At 40.1% G+C, this 25759-nt stretch overlaps 1 protein-coding gene across 2 annotated transcripts in view; it reads left to right on the top strand.

Annotated features, from left to right (window-relative positions):
- Window positions 1-25759, top strand: part of PAG1 (phosphoprotein membrane anchor with glycosphingolipid microdomains 1) — a 103167-nt gene that overhangs the window by 28031 nt on the left and 49377 nt on the right. The window contains exon 1 of one of the 2 annotated variants that reach the window (XM_088176706.1): window positions 17387-17439. The exons of the other annotated variant lie outside the window; for it this stretch is intronic. The gene's annotated coding sequence lies outside the window, so the exon portion shown is untranslated. Of the gene's footprint in view, window positions 1-17386; window positions 17440-25759 lie in introns of those variants that run through there. 2 annotated transcript variants of the gene reach the window in all.

Genomic DNA, 25759 nt, shown 5'->3' with positions numbered 1-25759 from the left:
GGGAGCACTGCCAGAGCCATGGCCCTTGCCAGAAAGGCAGCGAGAAGGGATGAAGGGGTGCTTCTCTCAGAGTGACTTTGCACAGGATACATGGCTTGGTGCTTACAGCTGAGAGCTTGCCTGTGTTAGAAATTACTGTTCTGCTTTCAGTTTCCTTTCTGGCTGTTTTGCACCAAGCACCCGGGGATTGGGGTTTGTAGCTATTCAGAATCAATAGAAATCCATACAAGCATCAGCTTCAGGCTTTTGCTTTTGCCTGTGTGGGTTTTTAGGAGTGGGTGTAGGGTGTTATTTGTTAATGGGCTTTTTTTAGGTTGAGTTTGTTGGGGCTTTTATTTGCTCCTTTTTTGTTTATTCTTAGAACAAGAACTCTTGCTCCTCTTCTTGTCTTTATCATTCTTTTGGGCTGGCAAAAGCATTTTCTATCAGTGTTGATGTTAATGGGCTCCACCGTGTTGGCTGGTGTGAGCCTCAAGGTACCTTGTACCTCTGCCACTCTCAGTAGTAGCTTCTGCACGTCTGCAGGTTTCTTTGCCTGAGATGTCAGGTTTTCCCTTTGCTTTCTTTAGATTGTCCTTCCAGATGGCCAGCTCTCCTGCAGGAGTAAGCACCCTCAGGCAAGGGCACTCAGCTGCAGCTCCTCAGCCTGAAAGGGTCATAAATGCATGAAGTTTGTGCTTTTCATTATCCTGAACATAACAGGAGGAGCTGTCTTGTCAGCAAGCTCCCACGGGGAGGATCTGCACTGAAAGGTTTGCATAGCAGCAGGGGGGTGAAAAAACCCCCTTTGAGAGCAATGTCCCTGAGCTGAATGTTGGTGACTTGCAGTCAGGGATCTCGTAGGTCATCCATGGGTCTGACTGTAGCTCGCTAGTCTGTCCTTACCTCTTTGTTTTTGCTGTTTGTCTGGCCGTGCTGCTGAACCTGTGGCTTTCATGAGGGCTCTTAGGAGCACTGGCAGCTTGCCCCCTGTCCCAGAATAACCTATCCATCTCCTCATGGTTTTCCAGCATGAGATCTATGTATTCAAGGAACATGGAGGGAAGGCCACATATTTGAGAGGTGAGGATGGGTGACACTTCAGCCCTGCTGGCCATCAGTGAACAGAGAGGGGGAGTGATGTACTGTCTTCAGGGGCTGAGTGCTGCTGCCTGGCACAGCCCAAGCTCTCCTGGGTTTGAAGGACACATGGAAGGGAGGAAGGAGTGTAGGAGTCAAACTTGTCCACCTTCAATAAGCTGTAGGAGAGCAAGTGAGCAGCGGTTCTTACAATGCTGCTTTTTCCAGTATGGTAATTAACATATGGTACAGTTAACATAACCAGCCCTTCTCGGGCATAATGCAAAGGAATTTAAGAACTGCCCCATGGCAGGAGTTAGGGCTGTTTATTTAGGTCCTGTAGAAGTGGGGTGATTTAAATATTCCTGTGTCGGGTTTGCATCTGGGCGTGTTGGGGGACTGAAGCAGGAACTGCGCTGACTGCGAAAATAGGCTTACATTGCAGGAACGACTAAGATGATTATAGAGCTGCATGAATGATTAATTTACTCTGCTTTTGTTTCACTTTTGATCCCGGGTCCTCTGGAAAAAAAAAAAAAAGGGGCGATTTTGGAAGATGGTTTTAAAATAACAAGCAAGTCAGTTGTAATAACAGCTTTACTACACAGATGTGCACCAGCACTACTCCAAGAGGAACAGAATAAAAAAATCACTTGCTACCATTATTTTTCTCTAGCGTGAATATTTGACATTTGTAGACAAATAATCACCAAATACTTTGCAATCAGATCATTTATTCACATTTTAGGAGACCAGTGTTATTAATCTTCAAATAGGATACAGAGTGATATAGTGGTAGTGCTTTCTTAATAACTCTCTTTTAAGCTCGGTGTAGAAAGAATTTGTTTTGTTATTAAAATTACTCCACATATTTGAGACAGACTTCAGCTGAACAACTGCCTAATATGTGCTAGACACATATTGATTTTTTTGTCTTAGCCCAACGTTTCCCCTGGGCATCATATTATTTATTCATAAAGCAGAAATGATGTCTGACAGGCAGTTAGAGGGGTGTAGAGCTGTAGTCCAGAAACAATGTGAAAAGCTTTGCAAGGACCCCAAGAAATCAATGTGCTGATGCTAAAGAGCAGCCTTTTAATTCAGAGCACACATTCTTGCAATCATTTAGTGTGGAACAGGAAATTTAAATAACAAATAGTTACTATTAAAACTGCAGGCCTAAATTTTCATTCATCTGTATTCCAATTATCCGAGCCAAGGTGGAAGTAAGCACTGAAGGCAGCTAGCCAAGCCCAGAGACCTCTTAGCCATAGCACAGGCTTGCTGCTCTAGCCCTGATTTGCACATTTGTATGTAAATTTCTGTTGGAAGTAAGATATTTCTAATCAATAAAGATTTAGAACCCAAACGTTGTTCAGAGAGCCAAGACATTCCTAAAATGTGCATGATTCATCACCACTTACTCTGATTGAGTGTTAGACTGATGTCTGTACAGCAGAGTAAAATAATAAATAGCTGGTATTTTTAGAATGCAATTTTAAATATTTTGATAAGTTAGTCATTGTGATAGACCTATTTGACAAAAACCATCAGGCCAAATGGGATTTGTTCTGGTTTTGTTCATTCAAAACTAGATCACAGCATACTATGGGGCAGTATTTGCTGGTGGAAGACATTTTATTTTCAATAACGTTTCTTCTATTGAAAAAAATATCAAACTATCAGGTAACTTAGGAAAATTTTCATCTGACCTTATACCTTCCTCAACAAGATAAATAACTGCTGAAGTATTATATTTGAAATGCAATGAACATCTAAACATCTGGTCCAATCAGGCCATTATGGAATTTGTTTCTTGTTCTTTAAAACACAGATAATGCAGTCAAAAAATAGCATGTCATCGTGTAATTAAATATTTCATCTTGATGTATGAGCACAAGGGAGCTGAACTAAATTTGTTCTGGCATTTCTTGACTTTCTAGGACTTGACTTTGAATCTTTTTCTTCTTTGATATATATTGAATTGGGAATTTCAACATTTGCTTTGCATTTTTTTGAGGGGGGAGGGGAAATTAAGAAAAGAATTAATTTCTACTCTATAGACATGAAAATTATTGTCTTTCTCGTGGTTAATAGGAAGGTTGTGTTACTTACAGTGAAACCAAGAAACACATTAACCTTGTGAAGCTAAGAAGTTCACATGTACTCCTTAAACTGGTCTGCAGAATACCTTATAGTTGTTTTACATGGGGAAGGCTTTGACCTCTTCAATCATGAAGAATCACAATAAATCCAATTTTAGATCACTCAACTGGGACAGCATAATCTGAGTCCATCCACAGCAAGTAACAGTGTTTGAAACATGCACACATTTGTATTTTTTTCCCTGGGAAATGGTATGGTTTTGAAAAGAAGGGGAAAGTAATATCTTCTAGGAAATCCAGTGTAGGAACTTTCACATGTAGTGTTTAGACATATGATGGCATTGGGAAAGCATTACAGTGTTTGACTATGCCTGCCTTTCATGGATTTGAAAACCTAATTTCAATCTGAAGAAGGTGTAGCAAACCCAGCATTTTTCTGGGCTATTGTACACATTGCAATGTGCATATTTTTAATGCTTGCTATTTGATGAGAACACGAAGTCATAAGAATACCTAATTTCCCCAAAATGGATGCGTTTTTATTTGCTCTTGCCAATACTTCTGAATGCTGCCAATAACTTGCAAGAGTTACTATGTATTTACAAATAGGTTTTAAATAACAAATTTACAGCATAGTATTACAGGTGACAGCGTTATGTAGTGACTTTTAAATGTCACTTTTCCAAACTATTAAACTACAGCTGTAATAATAATAATTTTAATCTATTTGGATAGCTGATAGCCAGTTAGTTAATGAGGTTTGTTCATCAAAAGCTCAACTGCATTTCTCTGCTTCTCTGAACTCATCTTGATTTAGTCCTGTCCTTACTGTTGTCAGGAACATAACTCTTGGCTTTTGACAGGAGAGGAGTACCCACCCCAGATAAAGCATTAAAACATGAATACATGCATTTTCTGCTTCACTGGCCTGGGGTGCTCTTCAGGACACTTAGGCAGAGGATGTGTGCACCAGAGCTGTTCACCCAAGGTCCTGCTCTAGTCACTGCAGGGAAGTGGCTGCTCTTAGGACATGGTTCATTTAATATGTTTTGCAGGCTTATTTTATTGTATGGTGAGTTGTGTCTTATAAAAACCATACAGGATGCTGTAGTCTGAGTTGTGGGGTGGAGTTCAGTTTAAGGCTGACACACACATGCTGAGTTCCTTTCTGAGCAGCTGTGTCTTCCTGTGAGCCCAGCATCTCCCTTGGAGTCAGTGGGAATGTCATCCCTGTGTGTGGCAGAGCCTGGAAAGCACTGCTGGTCTCGCTGAGCCAGGCTCTGCTGGGTAGAATCCCTCACAGTGGGTGAAAGACTGGGGCTGTATTCCTGTTACCAGGATGCTGGGACTCCAACTGGTCTGCTTTTCCAATCTGTAGTGATTTGTGACAGTGATACATAGCTAGCTAGTATGTCACTTCCTGGCTTTCTTTTGGGTGCTGATTACTAGATTTGAAAGGACACAGTGAAGAGCACTAAGCAAAATAATCAAAGATTGTCCACATTTTTAACAGGTATTTTGTTGTTAAGGTTTGCATGAATACAGTGCAGCACAGCAGAAAGGATTTTCTTAACTTTGTGATACTCTTGTGTTCCTAAAATTGCTTTCTTCTCACACTTTGCTGGAGTCTTTGATGAAAAGTGGTTCACTTGTAAACCACTGTTAAAAGGGCCTTTTATGGGGAGATGATGTCTGCTGTCGTTTTCTATTTTTTTACCTTCTTGCTTCAGTAATTTACCTAATGTGATAATGATTTACCTAATGTCAACATATCTTTGGTAAAACACCTAGCCTTACCAAACAAGCAGGTATTTTGAGAGGTGTACTAAGAGCATGGCCAACACCAGTCCATCTCATGGGTAAGTTGGATAAAAAGGCTGCACTGCTGTTGAGACTCCATCTGCTGAGAGGCAAATGTGCTTTAAACCAAAGTTTGCTACTGAGCTCAAATGGGCCCCTTAGCCACTGCTCTTTTAACTTGGTAAATGGCTGAGCTAAGGAGGTGACAGCAAAAATACTAGCTTAAATGTTTTCTAACTGAATTAAATAGCAAGTACATTTGTAAATCACTATAAAAGACCAAATTAGTTATGGAATGCAGAAGTTTCCAGCTGTTATGTACAGATATTTTAGGAGTCGTTAGTCCTTATCACAACCCACATAGTTAATGATGTCCTGATCTTAAAAAATGAACCATGAAAGTTGTTGAATAGGGTGTTCTTTTTCCTCCAGAGATGTCTGTGACTAAGACATGTTTAGGAGCCAGCCCTGGGGATGCCTGGGGCCAATGAAGCAATGCCATCCTTCAGTTCACTGTCAATCATGGTTTACATACAGCTTATGTAACTTCTACCTCGTTCAAACCTGCTGTTAAAAGAAATTTGTTTTCTTGTAAGTCTTTCTGCAATATTCATGTGTTTCTCTCATAATAATGGTAGAAAGAAGCAGTCTGATTTCATATCCAAAGCCCCTCTGGCCCATCCATCCACATAGCCCTCCAGTTCATTTGCAATATCAGCTTCTTTGTCACTGACCTGCTGTGTATTCAAAACAGCATCTGTAGGCTTTATTCATTGCTTCACTGAAGTTGAGGATGAGCTGTGGACAGACATCAACACACTTAACCTCATTTTCTCCTTTTAAATCCCTTCTTAGAGTCTCCTCTGTCATAATCCCTGGAAAAAAAAAAAAAAAAAAAGAGGTTGGTGTACAGCCACTGCCTCTTGTGTTGAATGATGTGGTCTCTATTTCCTCCTACTTCCTTGTCAACAATCCATATCCACTTACTGGACCGGTTTTTTTTAATGTTCAAATGTGGCTTTCTGGGTGAGAATATTTTTTTGTTCTCTCTGAGCACAGCCCCCAGTGTGCTTCTACCCTGCCTGGGACTGCTAGATGAGGTCCCCAGCACAAGGTCCACCAAGTTCATTAGGGAGATGAAGCACCTTTCCTAGGAGAAGAAGCTTCTCAGCTTCTTCTGAGAGAATTGAGATAATTCAGCCTATAAAAGAGAAGGCTTCAGGGTGACTTAATTGTGATCTTCCAGTACCTTAAGGGAGCTTGCAAAAAAGATGCAGAGGGATTTTTTACAAGAGCATGTAGTGGCAGGACAAGGGGGAATGGCTTCAAACTGGAAGAGGGTAGGTTTAGAATAGATATCAGGAAAAAAATTCTTTACTGTGGGGGTGAGACACTGAAATAGGCTGCCCAGAGAAGTTGTGGATGCCCCATCCCTGGAAGTGTCCGAGGCCATGCTGAATGGGGCTCTGAGCAACCTGGTGGAGTGAAAGGTGTTACTGCCCTTGGCAGGAGATTGGAGCTAGATAATCTCCAAGTTTCCTTCCAACCCAGGCCATTCTATCATTTTATGATTCCATGTTACCAAAACACAGTGAAGAGAATATAACTGTGATGATGGCTCAGTGCTTCACAACTGATACAGACTTTTTTACAGCACCATGTGAGGAAAATACATTATCATATGGTAAAGGTGAAAAATGGTGGCATATGTCCTTAATAATGAATGTTCTTAAAATTTTCTAATAATTATGAAATATCTGAAATAGAAATATCTTTTTTATGAAAAGAAGGGCTTGTGGCATTCCTTAGTGTTTCAGATCTCTTGGAGCTTCCATGTGCAGGTGTATGTTCAGCATGGCTGCACATCAGGAGCTTGGGAAGTGGAGGTTTGAGTATGGATGGGACATTTACAGTGGTGTTGAACTATAAATAGAAATACATAAATATATGATTTTTTTTACATAAAACATAATACAGATGTTACTACTCAGTAGTTTTCTTAAAATTTAGTTAAATTTTAGTGTCTTTTTTTATTTCAATAAGGGTTATGTTAACTGAAATAGTATATTTAGTCATCAAATATTTATTGAGGTATAATAGCCTTCCTGTAGGTTGTATACTCCGTAGTGTGCTGTTAAAAGCATTTACTTCCTTTCATTGAAATTTAAGGCCTACACACAATACATGCAATGTAGGGTGAGATATAGTTTTAGCTATTATTTGGGATAGGAATATTGTAATTGCCATCTAATCAATTTTTTTGGCATTGCTGTTAGCAAATCTGGGACTTGTACTCCTGTTATACAGGGCTCCCTTCCTGAAATCATGCTAAATCTCAATGGCTTTTTAATGTATATACAAGCATCATGATTTTAAATGTTACTGTCTGTGACACTTTTGAAACAAGTATACCCAGGAGAAACGAAAGTTCCTTTCCAGTGGTGTAAATCCTCTCAGTGATATCCCTGCATGATTCAGTAAAGCAGGTGCTGTTGGAAGCTTGTGTCTTTGGCATGGAGAGTTTCTCCATTTTGCATGACAGACAAGAGGAATGTATCCAAGGTGAGTTGACTCATTTGATGATGGTGGATTGAGGTTGCTGGCTTATGCTGCCAGGAAAGCTAGTGAATGGGAGGAGTGCATTAACATTATTTTCATGTCTTCTGTATTTATGGGGTGTTTGTCACTCTGTGCACATATACTGCATTTCTAATCGGCGCTTGAACAAGCATGGAAAGGGCTACACTATGAGACTTTGTACTGGTCTGAAAGAGGATGTAGAATGAAAAGTTAAAATACACTAAGCTCAGCCTTTAAAAATAGGTTAAATAATACATTTCTTGCTTATTGAGGAAGTCATATAGTTAGTCTGGAAATGGAAATAATTTAAACCCACAAAATGAGAAGTTTTCCCAAACTGAATTAAAATATATTTGAAAGGAAGATCTCTAAGATGCAACAAATTTCATTTATTTTTGTTTCTCTGGAGAGTCAGAATTGGGTATCCATGTTCAGGGTTGAAGAGGAGTTCAGTTCCTGTGGGCTCCAGCTGCAGGAACTCACTTCCCTGCAGACACTGTCAGCAAGGCTGCCCATCACGATGGCACTGTCTGTAGTGCTCACACTGGGTACTCCCTGCCCTGCTCAGAGCCTCTGCTCAGTTTAAGCAAACATCAAGTCACAGCAGCTTGGGTCAGCAGCGATTTGACCCCCCAGTTATGTTCAGTGCTGTGACTAAAGCCTACTGTATTCTCTTTGAGCTATTTTATACATGGCATAACTGCCACTTGGAATTTGGATTGACTTGTTTATCAGTTTAATCAGTGAAATATCCACATGGTATTTACCTAGTTCTTCTAAATAAAGTATTGAGCACTGTCTCTGCTTTGACATGACCAGGAAGGGGATGTGGGCTTCAGCTTTCAGTCTTACCTCTGCATGTTCTTATGTCTGTACATTAAGAGACTGTGTCTTGTCTGAAGGCATCAAAACTTTTGAACTTTCTCACCATCCATTGAACAGAGAAAGCTGCAAACATCCGTTAAATATAAACTTTCTTCAGAGCTAACAATGGACTTTTTTCAGAGCTACTGAACCTGTAGTCTGCAACTTGCTTTGAGGTAACAGAAAAAGAGAATAGTAAGAATCAGATCTATCAATATGCCATCACTGTATTTCTATTGAGAGGCTTTGTAAGTATGTCATTGCAAATAATTGCCTTAAAGCTTTTAATGTTCTTGCACTGCAAGAGACTAAGCAACATTTTCAGTGCTTATTCACAATATGTGCTCCTGGCATGTATTCCTGCAGTCCACAACAGGCAGAAATCCCCCTCGAATTAAATGGGCTTTTTGCCCAATACAGTCTCTCATTCTAAATGAATTAGCAGTAACAGACTTAACTGTAAATTATTTTTTACTCTGGGCACATTCTCTAATAATTACCCTCCCCTAGTAAATATTTCACAGTACCAGGGAGATGCAAAAGCTTTTAATTTTTTTAACTCATCAACTGTCTTTCATTTGAGGATTGGTTCTGTTGAAAGAGGAGTTAGGTTTATTTTAATGGTAAGAAAGATCACTTTAAAAACAAACCTGAGGATATAATTAGGACATTGCTTTATTAAATTACTACCTTATAATGTGTGTAATTTGAAGTTCTTCCCCATTGAACACCTTCTGCTTTAGAGATTGGGATGGCCAGGTCTAGAAAGACTAGGTTTGTGGTGGTTTTTTAGTGCTTTTCTTTTTTTCCCAGGCATTCTCAATATTAGTATTAAGAGGAGGCTGATTCATGCTAGACTTCATTTTCAGTATGGATTTAATTCCACCTGGAATCAGAGTAGTGAAACGTGCTGCATGACAGCTGGCACAACAACATTTTTAATCAAATAATAGATTCCAGCTGGTGGGGAGTAAACAATTCTGAAGCTGACATGACTTAATGCAGATCTTCCTTATTTCTGTAATAAAATGCATTATCTTTGCATATGGAATAAGTGGAGGAGGAGAAGTGAAGGGAAGCAGGTTTGTAGGTTTATTAGAAACAAAACTAGCCATTATAATCTTGTAAGTTGACTTAAACAAGGGATAGTATGGGGTTCTGAGGTCAGATGGCAAATTAACTTGGACTCTTCTCACATACCATGAAATGATTTCTGGTTTGCAGGTGAGCTTGTGATTGCAAGGGTCATTTTCCAGGCTCTGTCCTTGAATATTGCATTTTGTGCTCTTTAGCTACCTACTATTGTCACTGTCATGAGGAATCATTCTCGTGTTAGTTGTCAGCCTCTTCCCCCTACTTCCCTGGCTAGGTTACAGTGCAGTGGTGTGAACTGTTAACTCCAGCAGCTGAGTGGGGGTCTTGTTAGTGTCACTGAACTGAATATTGTTTCAGACAGACCTTTTTCTCTGCTCTCTCTCGAAGTGTAAAGATTTTGAAAGAATTCAGATAATGAGGATCTTATCGATAAGTAGAGCTGAAACTGTAATTGTGCTGCAAAGCCAAATATAATGGTACTGGAAAGGTCAGTGCATGCTGGAAAATGTCAACAGATGCTGCATTTTCAATGGTTTTTCTTGTTAGTTTCTATCCTACTATCTAAGCTCAGTGCTTAGCCAGGACAAGCAACTCATTCTTCACTTGATGCTTACTGGGTCTTAGTTCATGCTATTGAAAGAAATGTCAAATGCTGCAAAATCCCCATACATTGGCTAAGGCTTTTTCTGCTGGTTTTCTCCCTGTGTGCAAGCTGTGAGTGATCAATGCTGGCTGGCTGCTTGTCTGTTATTCCACTGTGGATGTTCTTCAGAGGACCGAGGGGAGGCAGAGCACCAGACCCAGCAGGTCTCAGGGGGAGCAGGTGCTGCTGACCTGCCCACAGCTGAGATGGGGGAGCCTTGGAGGAGCTGAGGGCTCCCATCCCATTACCTGGAGCTGCAGACATTGGAGACTTCGTGCAGTCCAGCCTGGAAGTAAATAGAGTACGAAGAAGCATGTCTGATGTGAGGAGACTGTTTCTAAGATGAGTGATCCCCATTCCCTCAGTCTCCCCGAGGTCACCTGTTTCAGTCAGGAGCTGCTGCACGATAGCAAGATGAAAGCCTTTGGAAGCAATCAGACGTTTTCATGACATTTACTGAAAATGTGCTACAAAGTAAGTTTTCCCTTTAAAAAAAAATAAAGTAAAAAATTTCTTTTTACTTTGTGTGGTCAGAATTTCATCCTCAGTAAAGGTCCTGTGGAAGAAGAATACTAAGAGGTATTTTTATATAGATGTCTGCAATTAACATAAATCTATGAATCCAGGCTAGCGAGAGAGAGAGAGAATATTGATTGCAGCGTTTTTACACTTCCTTCTGACAAGTTTGAATAGTGATGAGAGAAAAACAAGGCCAAATTGATCTCATAATTTCAGGAATTGTCTTGAAGATAAAAATAAATATTCACATAGCTTCAATTTATTGCCTCTATTATTTCCATGATGTTTCTGTAGTTACTGTCTGTTGATGACAACATTGCAGCATATTTTAGAGACCTTTTGTGTTACATTTTGTTTTTGTCCATCTCATTTCTCATGTAGCTTGTTGATGCCATAAAAAACCTTAAAACCATAAAAATGTTTCTGAATGTGGAATATGCACAGAAAAACTAAAATTAATCTAAGTGTGGCAGATACTAATCCGGGTTTGGAAGAGATATTTAGGTCAGTTTTTTTTATTAAATGCTATGAAAAGTTCATATTAAGTTTCTGTTGTGCAGATAGTTCAGGAGATGCACTGGAAATCTGGTTGTCTGTGACTGTGACCAGTCAAACCCCACACTTTATTTTGGTGCCAAGTGAAAGAGCTGAAACTTGCAGGGTTGTGGTTTTATTTCATACAGAAGCAAAACTGGACCTTTTGGAAACATTAACAAAACAATATGGGGAGAAACTCTTGCCAGAGCAGCCAAGTGTATTTTGGCCAGGCACTTTCCTGTGGCAACAGGACCCCAGGCTCAGGTCTCTTGTGTGACACATCCTGGGCAAAAGCTGTTTAATGCAGACTGTCAGTGGCTTTCGGTCAGGAGCCTGCATCTCCTGCTTTCTCCTCTCTCTGTTCATCTGGAAATCTTAACCCACATCTGGGAAATATTTCTAAGACCAGCTTTCTTAGAAAGTGACATAATAGTGCAAAACATTTCAGTCACCTCCAGTTTCAAACTGTGTTTGATAAATTTAGAACCAGCTTTTAAACGAAGCAGTGTGAGCAGTGGTTGTGTTCACATTTTCAGAAGGACCCTACAAGTTAACAGGCTTTACATTTTCTAAGGTGTATGCTGATGCACATCACACATTTGAGGTTGTGATGACTGAGATAGAAGTATAGTTTGCTCCCAGCCTTTTTGTCAGCAGTAGACTGGTTTTCATTTGGATGCATTGAGTTCCATGTGCAAAGATTTGTGTGACATTTGTTGGTTTTAATGAAGTTGGGTCAGATTCATAGGATTCATTTAAATGAAAACTGGTAAGTGAAGGTTAACAGATTACATATCAGCCTTGTAGTTTAAGAATGCAGCTATTTCAGAAGTAATTAGTCTATTTATGAAATTAATAATATTGAATTACTTGTTTGAGTCTTACAAATAGTGATTTGTGTTTGTAGATGCTAATTGCATGAGCAGACCTCTGTACTTTGCATGGGCAGAGTTATGTTTGTGTTGAAGTGTTTGTTGTATTCATGCCAAAAAAACAACTAAAAAAACCTCATTAAGTTCTGATCCTTAAAACGTGCCTGTGCTTAACTTGACTGCTCAAATCATGTTGCTTTGGCAGTGTTGATTTCAATACTTTGATCATGAAATACCTCATCTAAGGTAGTGGTGGGGGGGGAATTTATACAGCAGTAGTGTTGATCTGAATAAACAGTCATTAATGAGTACAAGTTGCACCCTTCCCTGGAGGCAGAAAACCATGTTTCTGCTGAGTTGATGAGTAAAATTAATTTGCTTACTAAAGATACTTTCTGTCTTGAGATCCAATTTGCTGCTGCTATCTTAAGTCAAACTCAGACTTCAGAGTGAGTGTTTCTGTACTTTGCTGGGCAGAGATTTCTTTGGGTGTTCATGCATTTACTCCTGGCGAGACTAGGGATAGCACAAAGACATTTATAAAGGTAAACAAGGCTATTGTTTGAGTGTCTTTACAAACAACAGAAGATAATTTGTTTGCCCAGTGGAAGGGGAATGTTTACTATTTAGCAAGGAAGGAAAAGTACTATCCCTTCAGGCTTTACAGAATAGAAAAAATTACTGCAGCTTAAAGCTGACTGGAGTCCCCCTGAACCTCTGATGTTAGATACCAGCAATTCCTCAGCTGAGATTCTGGGATACCAAAGAAGAACCCAGGGATCTAGCAGGGAATGGGCTAAGGTAAGACTAAGAGAGAAATATGGGAATAAAACTAAAAAAACACATTAAATGCATAAGTGAAGCATGGGGCAAGGAGATCAGCAAGGAGGTGGTAAAGGTAGATTTCTGTGGTTGCTGCTCTGAAGAGTGGCTGGCAAACATTCCACTTGACAGCCTTTCATTGCTCCAGATGACAGAAATTAAATTTCCTATTGAGAATTGGACAAGTACTTTGGTGGTGAAGAGACTCTTAACCCTTTTAACCTATGAAGTTATGGGGAGATATTTGATTTTATGTTTGATTTGCATTTTGCATGGCCAAAATTTCACTTATAACTAGGTATTTGAATTTCTTTACTACTCCTGTGTGAAGTTGTTCCTGCATTGTTTTTCATGTTTATTTTCTCAAAGGAGAAAAAATTTTGCAGACTCCCCAAATATTCTGAGAAGAAAAGCCAGCCATTTATTTAAGCTGGCTCTCAATACACAGAAAGTTGCCTCCAGAAGAAAATGCTAATATTTGGCTTTGGACTTTCCTGGGAACACAAATAAACTGTTGTTTATTTTTTGTCTTCGGGGGTTTTGTAGGTGTTTTTATTTCTTTCTTGTTCTTTTAAGTCTTTCTACTTATCTAGCATCTTGCATAACTTTGATATTTATCTTTGCAATACAGTAATTTACATGAAGATGTGCAGGATTTTGAGAATTTTTTTTTTACCGGTAGACAGAATAGGAAGTTAAAAATCATCTGTTTTCCATTCAGTATCTATTTTGCACTGCATGTTGAAAGAGACATATGCTGCTGCATGTCTGATGAGGCTAATTCTGTCTTTGCTGTGGTGGAGTTGTTCACACTGCACTTGCATTCTGATGAATTGAATGAGAAATTCGGTGTTTAGGTTCACAGTGGGCTCTCAGGAGGTTGCTTTGTTAGAGCCCTGACTTTGCTCAAAGCTCTGCAAAACTCACCCAGCCTCAGGTCCACCCCAACCTCCTGCTGTCACTTGTGTTCTCTTTCCTGAGGGTCATCCAAGGGAAGCTAGGGGTGGTTGAAGGCTTCAGGAGGCTCCAGCATGGCTTTGGGTATGGCCTTGCTGTGAAATTAAAGTTGAGTCATGGTAAAGTGACAAATTCTCTTGTAAGCCAGACTGTCACAGCACTCAGTAACTGTGCATCAGAGACTTGTGAAAGTAGAACACCTGTAAAGGTGTGAGTTTTTGAGTGGGAAGTTCTTCCTTGCCTCCAGAGCATTTGCAATTTGCATTTGCATTTATCAAAGTCAGAGATATTGCTGAGGGTGGGCTGTGGCCATGACCATATGGTCATTTGACTCCCTGCATCTGAGTCTTCAGTGAATGGCATTGAAGGATTTCCTTTTAATGGGCATGTTAAACATGGGACAAATTCAATTTTAGTATTGTCATTTAAAGTAATTTCTGATACAGATGATTTGCTGGCAAATGAGACGTTAGGTCTGCCATAATTTGGGGCTCATCCAAGTTTCTGTTCTTCTAAATGCAAGTTCAGCTGTGCTCAGTGCTCTTCAGAACTTTAATGCAGATGAGCCATTCTGACCGTGATGATGTGTGCAATAGCTAAAACTCCTAAACAGCAATTACAGAATATGAATGCCATCACCTCCTTAAAAAAACCCTTCAAATCCCAACGTGGTTGGCTGTTACTTTCATCCACTGCAAGTGGAAACTGCTTAAAACAGACATATCTCAAAATTTCCCTTGGGCATTTTTCATGTGGAATGTAACCTTAGTACTGAATATCTGAAAGTATCACCAAAAATTTATTTGAAAGAATAATGAAAAAAAATCTAAGTTGTTATCAAACAAAAGACACTAAGTCTTGAATAAACCCTGCTGTAATGAGACATATATAATATTTTATCCAGTAATCACAGTGTACATTGCAGTTCAGGTAGTTTGCCACACACTGATGTGTTAACAAAGATACTCATCCCAGCTTTACTGAAGTAGGGATAGTAAAGTTCTTGTAGAACCTAAATGTGTTGTGCATGTAGAGTAGAAATGTCCATCACGAGATTACACTGCACTTAGGCTCATGATGACCTGTCTTTTCTCTTTACTTTGATTTTTCCCCTGCCTTGTAGTTCCTGAAGTCCCCAAGGATTACAGGGGCAGAATGCCTAAAAGTGCTCTTTAACGCTTGACAGCGTGGCTGTGACAGTGTTAGACACACATTTTAAGCATGCTAACAATTGAAGGATAATGTTGTACATAGTGTAGAGGGTTTACAGAAGAGGCAAATAGGGATTTTGCAGCTTATGAGGAGAGTCTTTGATATAACAGTTTCAAATATTAGATTAGGGTGTATATAATTTAAAACTCATTTTCAGTTGTGCTGTAAATCTAATGGCAGGATTTGGTTGAAATGAGCTCTTGTGGTCTGCAAGAAAGAAAATCAATCAGGATACACCTTATCATTTTGCTGTATCGTTGGTAGGGATGCAATTAAATTCAGTCTGAAAGGTCACAGTGTGGGATATGCATTAACCTTACACTAACCTAGTGTATGATACTGCCACTGAGAACGAGTTAATAATGATATCAGTTGGAACTGCACATTTGTTCTCCTTTTTTTCAAACATATCTGTGTTCACACACACTTCTAATTACGTCTTTGTGCATAATATTAGCAGAGATCTGGAATATTTGCAGGGGTGTTAATTAGGTTAGAATAGCGTACAGTGGAATGTACAGCAGAGTTCCACAGTTGGTGGCCAAACCCACTTAAACTCACTTGTTAGTGTTCATGTTAATGCAGGAATATGTCAATGAGACAAGGCTTTGTTTCATTTCCAGACTGATGTGTTTAAAGCAGCAGCTGCAAAAAGTGGGTTTAGTTTCAAAGTACAGTATAGTTTCTGAATGCCATTTGCATTATACAGGTTTGCTCCAGATGACAAATTAAATTTCCTATTGAGAATTGGACGAGTACTTTGGTGGCGAAGAGACTCTTAACCCTTTTAACCTATGAAGTTATGGGGAGATATTTGATTTTATGTTTGATTTGGGAGGCTCCTTTAAAAGGAATCACGTTGCCCATATTAGCTGTTGAAGAAAACCAGTGTAGTGCAACATTAAAACAGAAGTGCAGTTTCAGGGACAAGGCAGAGAAATTATATCCATCACTTCTTTTCCAGCGGTTTACAGTGAGAGGTTGTCAGATTTTACTTCTAAAAAGCATTTTTGTTCCTCCCTGGAAAGCCTTTTTTTTTTTTTTTTTTTTTTTTCATGAGATTGCAGACTTTCTAAAGAATATATTGAACACTGGGGCATGAGAATGAGGAAAAAATGTCAACTTCAGATTTTGATATGGTGCCAGGGGAAGTGGATTTGGGAAAATAACAGCCTGTTAGGTCAACCTCTAGAATACATAGTATTTTAGAACAAATGTTGAACAACATAAAGTCAGCGAAGCTAATGGAAAATAGGATAAAATTAAAAATTATTGATAAATATTTTTGTGCCAAGGTTAGCGGTTTCATCTTCTTCAGTTCTGTTGCTAAATAAAAGCAATAGATGAGATTCATCTCAATCTTGATAAAGAATTTGAATGTGGTACCCACATAGAGATCTATCAATATAGCAAGAGAAAAAGAAGATTCACAGAAGAAATTTTAAATATTTAGAGAATTGAATAAAGAGGAGATGTCAGTATTATCTTAAAATGGGAGTGTTGGGCCAAAGAGAATCTGCTAATTAAATCCCTCAAAGGAGATGAAACACGTTTAATATTTTCCTATTATTGTCATAAATAAGCAGCAGTATGCTTATGTATTTGACAGGTGACAGAATTCTTATGAATTTATAGGTGACTCAAAGGTAAGAGTCACTGGCATTTCAGGAGAGGATCATAGCATCATACAAGGATGATGTTTTCTTCTGAGTTGGTGTGATAGATATGGCATGAAGTGTAATGGTGCAAAGTGCAAGGCCATGCTTGTTACTCTGGGTAAAGTGAGGCCAGGCAATAAAAAGCAGTCCCTAATTATCTCTGAGGTTCCTTAACACACTTTTCCAGGTGTAGCAGAGGTAAAAAATAAAGAGCAGCTTTATGATGGAGCATCATGGAATTCATAGAAGGGACTCATGGGTTTCCTTGCAGTCCTGTGCTCCTGTGTTTATTTGAGGTGTTTCTCTTGAGGAATGGGATGTGCATGTGCCTCTCTGTGTGTGGATGTTTTAATTAAATTGCTAGCTACTTCCATGTGTTTGAAGCAGTCCCCAGTGGTGTCAGTGTCTGTGCACTGTGAGCAGCAGGAAGGATGATGTGTTCTTGTGCATGCAGCTGCAGCACAGCAGGAAAGGGAGAGATTTAAGAGGGAGCAAACTCTGCAGCTCTGGGTGGGATGGTTGTCAGTCACACCCGCTTATCCCAGGCCCTTTGCTGCTGTGGGAATGTGCTGAGTTTCTGCTCCTCTTTGGATGATCAGCCAGCACTGCTCATAAGCACAGCCTAAATAATGGCCTGCCTGCAGAGAAATGGAAAAAATCCCTTTTTACAGCACGTGAATTTTGCTCTCGGAAGACGAGAGAGCCGTGTCCTGATGGTAAGTGCCACATCCCATGTTTTTGCAGTTCCCAAAGGCAGCTGGAGCTCTTAAATTGGTTGTTTGGTTGAATTGACTTTCCATGCCAGGCTTTCCATTTCCATACTTATGCTGTGGGTAAGTATGAGCTCTGCTGTGCCACCTTCCAGCAGCACATGGTGCCCAGGGCAGGCATACACAGATACCCTTAGGTACCATCACTGTGCTCTGGCCAAAGCATGGTTTCTCTGCTGCTTGGACACTGCCTTTGAGAGGGGACCTTGGTGCACTGGGGAGGGAGCTTGAGTGTCAGAGGATGTGGTAGGGATTTCTGGGCCCCAGGGTCAGCCTGCAGCTGAGCTTGTGGTGCTTGTGTTGGGTCAGAGCAGGTGCTGCTTCTTCCCTACTCTTGTGGGCTGCTCATCTTCCCTCCTTGCACGTGTTCCTTTGAGGTTTGTTGGGCTCTGTGGGTTTCAGGAGAAGGCATGTGTCACTATTTCTGTTCTCCCTAATCGTGAAAAAACAGAATTTAAGATTTCACAGAAAATCCAGCCATTCGTTTCATTTATTTATATGCTAATGTTCATTTTGCCTTAACTATCATGCAGTGGAGATGACAGTTTACTCCACTTAGAGTATATCACTTTTTAGATTAGCTATGACAATGGTTATTGGTAGTGGGATTGTATCCTGAAGCATCTGCTTCTTTTTTTTTTTTTTTTGTCTCCTCATACTATTCTCACCCAGTTTCCATGCTTGCATTGTTTACCCTTGACATGAATGATTATTTCTTCTAAATATATTAAACACATTAATCAAGTTTTCATGGCTGAAGAAGATTTAATATGCATTTTTAGGAAAGTATTGGACAGATTTCAGTGTTGTCATTCCAAGAATTTTACTTGCTGATTTGCTGTGCTTTGAGAGTAGGATTGTCTTTTGTGTCAGACATGCAGCATGGCAAGCCAACAAACATGAGAATGAAGAGTGACTTGATGCTACAGACAAGAATGTGTGATTTTTCTTTCTGTCATCTAGTTCTGTTTAATACCAACAGAAATGGCACATCTCCCACTTGCCTGTGAGTACAGCTTCTGCATTTCTGCAGTGAATCCAGAAAAGTTTGATCAAGGCTTTCCCCAAGGGGACAGAGGAAGCTGTGGCACGGCCCACTGTTTGTCTGAGAAGAAGCTGCTTCACAGTCCAAATGAGTGAAAGGATTTTATTTTTCATGGCATAAAGACCTATGAATGTGCTCAGGGACCATATGCTTCACTCTGTAATTTTCTATTTGATTATGCCCTAAAATTGCAGAGCAGTTGTATTAGTTTTATATAGCAGTATCATGAGGGTTCAAGAATACTTCTTAACTGGCATTGAACTTTAACCTGAACACGGAGACCTACGGGTTTATTCACTTAATGTCTTTTGATATTCACTGATAATCACTGCCTGCCTTATCACAGTCTCTTCTTGAAGAAGGCAGAAAAAAATACAAACCAGTTTGTTCAAACTCATGAGATGAAGTGATTAAGGTCCTTGTAACCTTATTACATAAAAGGAAGAAAACTGGACCAGAAGTTCACATCCTAATTATTGCTGCAGTTATAATATAGTGTGGGAACTATTCTGTTCTAGGCAATAAGGGAATACTTGCTCTTTCAGTCAGAGGTCTTATTATTTTTGCATTATTACTATCAGCATCACAATTCTGCCAAATGAAAATACATATCCAGACATTACATGATCCTCTTGCTTTTCACAGTTCATTTTTTCTGTCTGTTGATGTGTGCAAGTTCTTTCACTGTGATTTGAAACTTCTTAATGGTGTCGACAAACAATTGTACATTCCCACACTGTTAAACAAGAAATTTGTGGTTCTTCCTACCCTAGGGGTGAAGATTACATTACAGAAGATTGATTTCTGCTCTTCGTGTAAAAAGAAAATCTATTTCTAATCTGGTTTGAGATGAGACTTCATAGTGACCATCTGTGTGAAAATTTTACCCATAGCAATTTAATTTTAAAAAATTTGGCTCAAAATACCAGAGTTTTTTTGCTGGTTTTTGGGGTTTTTTTGTTTTTTTTTTCCTTCTCTCCCTGAGTAAGGTTTTCTAGTCTGGCATCTCAGGGAGGAGCATCTGCTTCAAAGATTTCTTTGGAGGTTCTGAGTTATTACTCCTTACCTTTTAAAACAAATTTTTCCATCATGCTGCCTCATACAGACATAGAGTAAAAAGCCTCCAGCTGTTATGGGCAAGGCCTTATAGTATAAACATTCATCTCACTTCATCAGAGGTACAACCATGCTTCACTCCTTAATATTAATGTCTAGTTAATCTTTTTCCTAAAAAAAAAAAAATTGACATTGTGATTTCCATTAATAATTCACAATTTTGACAGTCTCTTTTTCTAAAAATGATCATGCCTCACATTTCAGCCCATTAAAAACCAAAATTACACTGGATTTAGACAGAAGGCTTAGGAAGTCCAGTCTGCACATGCATTTTTCATTATGATTGACAACCTGTTTAGAAATTCTATGTTTGTAAGTTCCAGCCCAGATTTTCACTAGGTCTCAGTGAATATTTATTGGAATTCACAAATACTTCATAGTTAGGCTGCATTCTATCCCCACAGGAACATTTTTCCACTGGACATTCAAATAGTTACACTTTATTCACATAAATACTTCAACAAATATTCAACATCTAGATTGCATTAAACAGTGTACTTACATTCATGTAATATATTGACATTAATCTCAATACAAATGTAAAATGTTGATTGCTTGTGCCTGGATATTCTCACTGCAGCACTCTATTAGGTTAAGGATGCTACTGGGTATCAGAGGGGAGCACTGTTCCCAAAACCTTTTGACCTGGTTCACTGCAAGAAAGCAGTTTAAAGCCAACATGGATATGAAAATATCTTTCACAGCTGTGACAGCACAACATATGTTACTACTTTGTGTGAAAATGAGCAGAGACAATTTAAACTCTGCATTTGGCCAATTAGTCTTATGGTGTCTTCTCTTTGACAACAAAGATGCCGTTGGCAAAACCTATCCAGAAAGGACAGAGTGGGTATTCCTGCAGAGACTGCCTAGTAGATTGGGATGCTTCTGGCATACTGATAGTTGTAGCAGATGTTTCCAATTAACTGTAATAATTCTGAAAAATAAATGAACTTTCTTCAGGATCTACTTGATGAATATTGATGTGGTGGCAGTCTCCTCAGCCTGGAATTGCTCACAGTAGCAGTGCTTGGGGTGGAGAGGATAAAATGTTGAAAGGTGATGATTTGCCACAAAAGCTGAAGATTCAGATCCTTGCACAGGGTAGAATTAGGAAGGAACTTTAGTTCCTTCTCAGTTTCTCTGTGTGTTCTGGCATTTCCCCTCCCAGGCAGTCAGCCCCACGAGGCAGGTCTGACCATGAGCCACCACGGGTGTCACACCCCAGGGGACATCCACTGCTACAGGACAGAGTGGATGGTTTTGTTAAGGCCCTAGGTGAGCTGAGTGCCTAAAGGATTTGTTCCTTGGGTGCTGGGATTTGGGAGGAGCCCAATGCCGGTGGATACATGTGAGCTCTTCAAGGATCCCACGGCTCTCCACGCTGAGCTGCTTGGTTTGCATGGAAACACTTTCAGTGACATACAGAGAGCTGGACTTGGTGTAGCTGTGCCATGGGATAGCACAGTGAGCATGGAGGTTTCTGGTACAGATTTTTTCAGGGCTTCAGGACTCTTGTTGTGTGCTGTCCACAAACAGATGGTGAGCTCTTCTATTTAATTAAAAAAAAAAAAAGGCAAAGAATCTTCCACAACTTGCACAGAATTTATTTTAGCATAGCTATGTTTCTTGTTAAGTCCATTTTGCTTTATTTTCTTCCTTGTTGGTGTATTTCTTTTCATACCTGTAGCTAAGTAGTTTTAATTTGAACTTGATGATTTATGTAGTTTTTATTTTTTTTTTTAATGTACCAGTATTTTTGCCAGTTCTGTTTGTTACTGTCTTCATAGCTTTGTTGCAGGATGCATTTTTGCTCTGATTTCACTTAGCTCTTTCTGCACTTCTAAACTCTTGTATTTTTAATTTCTCAGCTTATATAGTAGATTCCACTTCTTGACAGTGATGGCTAGTGTCATTTCTTTGGTTTTATTTTTGTCCCTTTTAAAATCTAAAGCCACGAATGAGGTTATTTGAATGAGGCATGCTCTGTGTTTTCCACCTTAGCTCTCTGAAGCCTCCTCATCTGTAGCGTTCACAGAGTGTCCTGCTTGAGATGTCACCTAGTCAAGGTCTGGTTTGGAGTGGTGGCCAAGGTAGCCATTGGGATCCAAACTTCCTGGCTGCTGTTGCTGCCCCAGTAATATGCCTCTTAGTTATAAAACCCACTGGGAATTAATCTTCACTTTAATTCCTTTTTATTGCTCCTGCCCTTTTATAGGAGGGTATTAGTGTGGTTGCAATGCAGACCCATTGTGTGGGGATGCTGCTGCTGTCCTTTGACACAAGCCTTCAGTTACTCCACTGCTTCTTTTGACTTCTAGAAACTCAGCCTCACACACTGTAAAGGGTCTGTGTAGTGTTTCTTTAGAGAAAACCCAACTGACTGTGTATAATCCTAAGCCACTTGATTTTCCAGTACTTTACTTAACATTATCTTCTTTCAGTAGAGAATTGCACGTTTAAGTGACAAGAACTTTAACACTATCAAATAGTTCCTTGCAAGGCTTTTTTAAGGGGAATTGTTTTGCAAAGCAAACCTCCTTGCTCTTTGTCACCATTTGGATGGGGGTGTCTCTAAGTTTACTGCTGAGTCAGGGAAATGCAGGAGACGGGCTCTTAGCAGTGATAGGAATCCTTCCTCTCTCACATGTGCAGCTCTGTTTGATTTTCACACATTTATCCACCCTTCAGACACTATTAGTGAGAAAATAATATATGGAGGGATAGGGCTGTTTCTTTTGTCTTTTTTATGTGAAGGATAGGAGGATGGTGCTGAGTCAAAATTATCATCTCTGTAACTCTTTTAGGGCTAGTGCTAAAATAAGAATGAGATGTGACAAGAGGTTTTGAGCAAATGGAAATTGTAAAGCTGAAAACACAAATGTAAAAGACAAATCGTTCCTGTGAACTCCCATCTGTATTGAAAAAGACTATGTCAAGAGCAGGGTTTAAACTTTTTGGCTGCATGCTAGCGTGGGACAGAATGCATTTAAAACAATTCCTGTAAAAGCATCTTCCTAAGCAGACATGTCTGGAGAAATAAAGGGCTGATGCAGCACTGCAGGCTCACGCTGGGTGAGGTGTTGGTCCTGCACACAGGATCAGATTCTGGCCTTTCCCACCTGCAGAAAGCCAGAGCCTTCCTAATGATTTCAACAGAGCAACTCTACAAAGACTTATATAGGAGAAAATAGGATTGGAAGTGGCAAACATGATGGGAATACAGTCTTTCAGATTATTTGCTGTGCTTTTTTGCTTTTGTTTTAACCACTTCCTGGCTAGAGTGCTGCAAGAACAAAACCATGGTCTTCTAAAACAATTTTCTAGGCATTCAAAAGATGCTCTTGCAGCACAGGTGAAGCGTTAATGTAGCAGTGCTTTGGTGTGCCCGGGGGATTTATGTTGTGTTGATTCAGTGATGAATCAAGTAGGCAATATGCAGTGCTGTGACACACACTGCTAACACTGTGAGAGGAGAGGGGCTGGAGCAGGAGGCAGGGGAAGGACGGGGATGCAGCTGCAGCAAAGGGGTGGCTGAAGAACAGGAGCAAGGAGCAGAATTCAAAGAAGGTAGGTGGCAGGTAACAGCAGACCTTGACTGGTATTGTCTTTGTAGCCACGAACAGTAGTTTTGCACATAGTTTATAGTGGGTGGTAAATATGTTCTTTAGCTGGAAGCATGACTTCAGGCCCTTTTATGCCCTCCCCTCTGTTAAATATTGTTATAAAACCCCCAAATAGCATAGTAAGTGTTTTTTGTTGTGGTTTTTTTTTTTTTAAAGGATCTATTGGCAGTTATATCAGTAAGGAGCAACATAAAAGCCAAAGCATCTGATGCCTCTTGTGCTTGCTTGACAACATTAAATTACTGCAAAGAATGCCTCCTGTTTAAATGAGCAAATATCTAAATGACTGCTTAACTTACTCACATTTTTGCATTAAACTCTTTTTGTACTATATGAGCTTATGATCAAGCAAAATAAATTTTATTTTATTAGGGTTTGGAATTAATCAAAAGACTGAACTTAAAAAAAACCAACTAACCAAGCATAACAGCTGCTTGATGGAGAGAGGCAAGGAGATTTCTCTGTTTGTATAAGACCTGTAACTTTTGAAAGTGTATCTGCCAGCCTCAGCCAGTTATATCTCTGTTCTAATAGGTTCGCTTGGAGAATATCTGTATATGTTTGGTATTTCACGTTCTTAATGTCTGGGGTTTAGTTTTGAAGTGGCTGCATATGTGAAATACCAGACATGCACATGTGAAATACCCTTATTTGAGCGTACTTTCTTTGTGTTCTATAAAATTAGGAAAGCAAAACAGTGAGGAGATCCACTTTAGTTGGGATTATTGGCTGAGATGCTTCCCATGTTAGGAAATACTGATTTGTTTCCCAGGGCATGCTTTCCAAGCTGATGTTCCTAGGAGATTTGTCCAAGCAAAGATATCCAGGCTTTGACTCATGGTGAATTCTGGTATCTAATGCAGAGAGGATGCTAACGGCCCCCAAAAATTGGATTTTAAAAATGATGGAAAAAGAGAATCCATGTTTTGTGTTTTCTTTCCCAAGTTATTAAAAGCAAAGTTGGGGAGGGTACAATTACCGTTTGTTGAACATCATTCCTGAAACACTTCAGAGAGGGTGAGGCTTTCCTCAACATTCTACATGATGAATTTGTTTCTTCTGCCCCACTGAATTCAAATGAAGTGCTTCTCCTTCTTTCAGTGAGTAAGGCCCACTCATCTTGTCCCTGGCTGGAATGTGAGCTGCAATTTGCTGCCAGGATTCCCACGGCAGCAGCAAGGAATCTTGTCTGCAGTTAAGATGCTCTCCAATATCATGGGACTGTCACTGGTGTCTCAGAGGCAGCACTCAGGGTCCCAGTGGGGAGGGTCACAGCTGGCTGCAGCTGCTCCCATGCCTTCCTCGTGGAGGGAGGAATGCACATGAAAAAGGACAAAAACTGTAATGAAATCCATTAACAACTGTTAGGAAGGAAGCAAGCTCGTGCAGATGAATTTTAGTGGAACAAAAGCTATTTATACAAAGCCACAATAACTGATGGCTATGTGACAGTGTGACCCCTTTTCCCAGGGCCTTGCTGGATGGCAGGGCAGTGAAGGTGGGGATCCCCAGACTTTTTCCTCGGATACAGCACAGAGCACCCCAGGTGCCCTTCCTGGCTGTGGTGGAGGTGCTGGCAGGAGTACTGCCCACTGCTGCCCAGGCCACTGCTTTCTCCATGGCCAAAGGAAGGGATCTCTGTGAAAAGAAAACTCACGGTATGGGGGGTTGGGATGTATGGGCTGGACTTGGGAGAAGCACATGAGGGCTTCTTTTCTTGTTCATCTCCCCTCAGGCTTAGCAGAAAATATTTTTCTCACATCCCTGGCTGTCCATCTGGCTGCTTTGGTGTGGGAGAAAACACATGCTGAAGCCCATACAATTTGCATGGATTTAATGCAAATACCAAAGCAGAATTTCAGGAGTTGGTTAAGTGTGGGTTTTTTTCTAAAAGGCTAATGTAATCTTATGTGGTGTGTGATTACATTTTCTGGCAAAGCTTGCTTGATTAAGCAAATCCCATTTCTGGGATTTAGGGTTTTATGCTAGTATCTGTCCCAGTTCAATGAGTTGGCATAGGAAATTCTGTTTACTGTCTTCTCCAGTGCGTTTAGTCCAGCATGGAGTCTGGAGGTGGTGAATATGCACACTAACACTCTGGCTGTCTCAGCCACTCATGTAAATGAAGAAGTCACATTCAAAGATTTTTTGAAAAAATCTTATCCACGAGTTACTGCAGATTTCCTTTAAATATCATATTCTATTCTCGCTGTCAGAGTGATTTAAAAGGTCATTTTCAAAAGAGAGAGGCATACTAATGTTCTGGGGAGTCCTCCTTGTTGGGACCCTGGTCAGAGCAGTGGTGCTCTGCACTCTCCATCCATCAGTCCACTCCACACGTCACCTCCTGTGCACAGGAGGAGGGTGGTAGGTGGTGGCACCCAAAAGACAGCTGTCTGCAAAACTCACCCACTGAAATGGAGAGAAGGCTGGCCAGGGGTGCTCTGCCCCAGCACCTCCCATTTGGCAGCACCTGCTT

This window comes from Sturnus vulgaris, chromosome 1, assembly GCF_052056855.1.
Source record: "Sturnus vulgaris isolate bStuVul1 chromosome 1, bStuVul1.hap1, whole genome shotgun sequence".
NCBI lineage: Eukaryota > Metazoa > Chordata > Aves > Passeriformes > Sturnidae > Sturnus > Sturnus vulgaris.
This window is presented reverse-complemented; position numbering and strand designations above follow the sequence as displayed.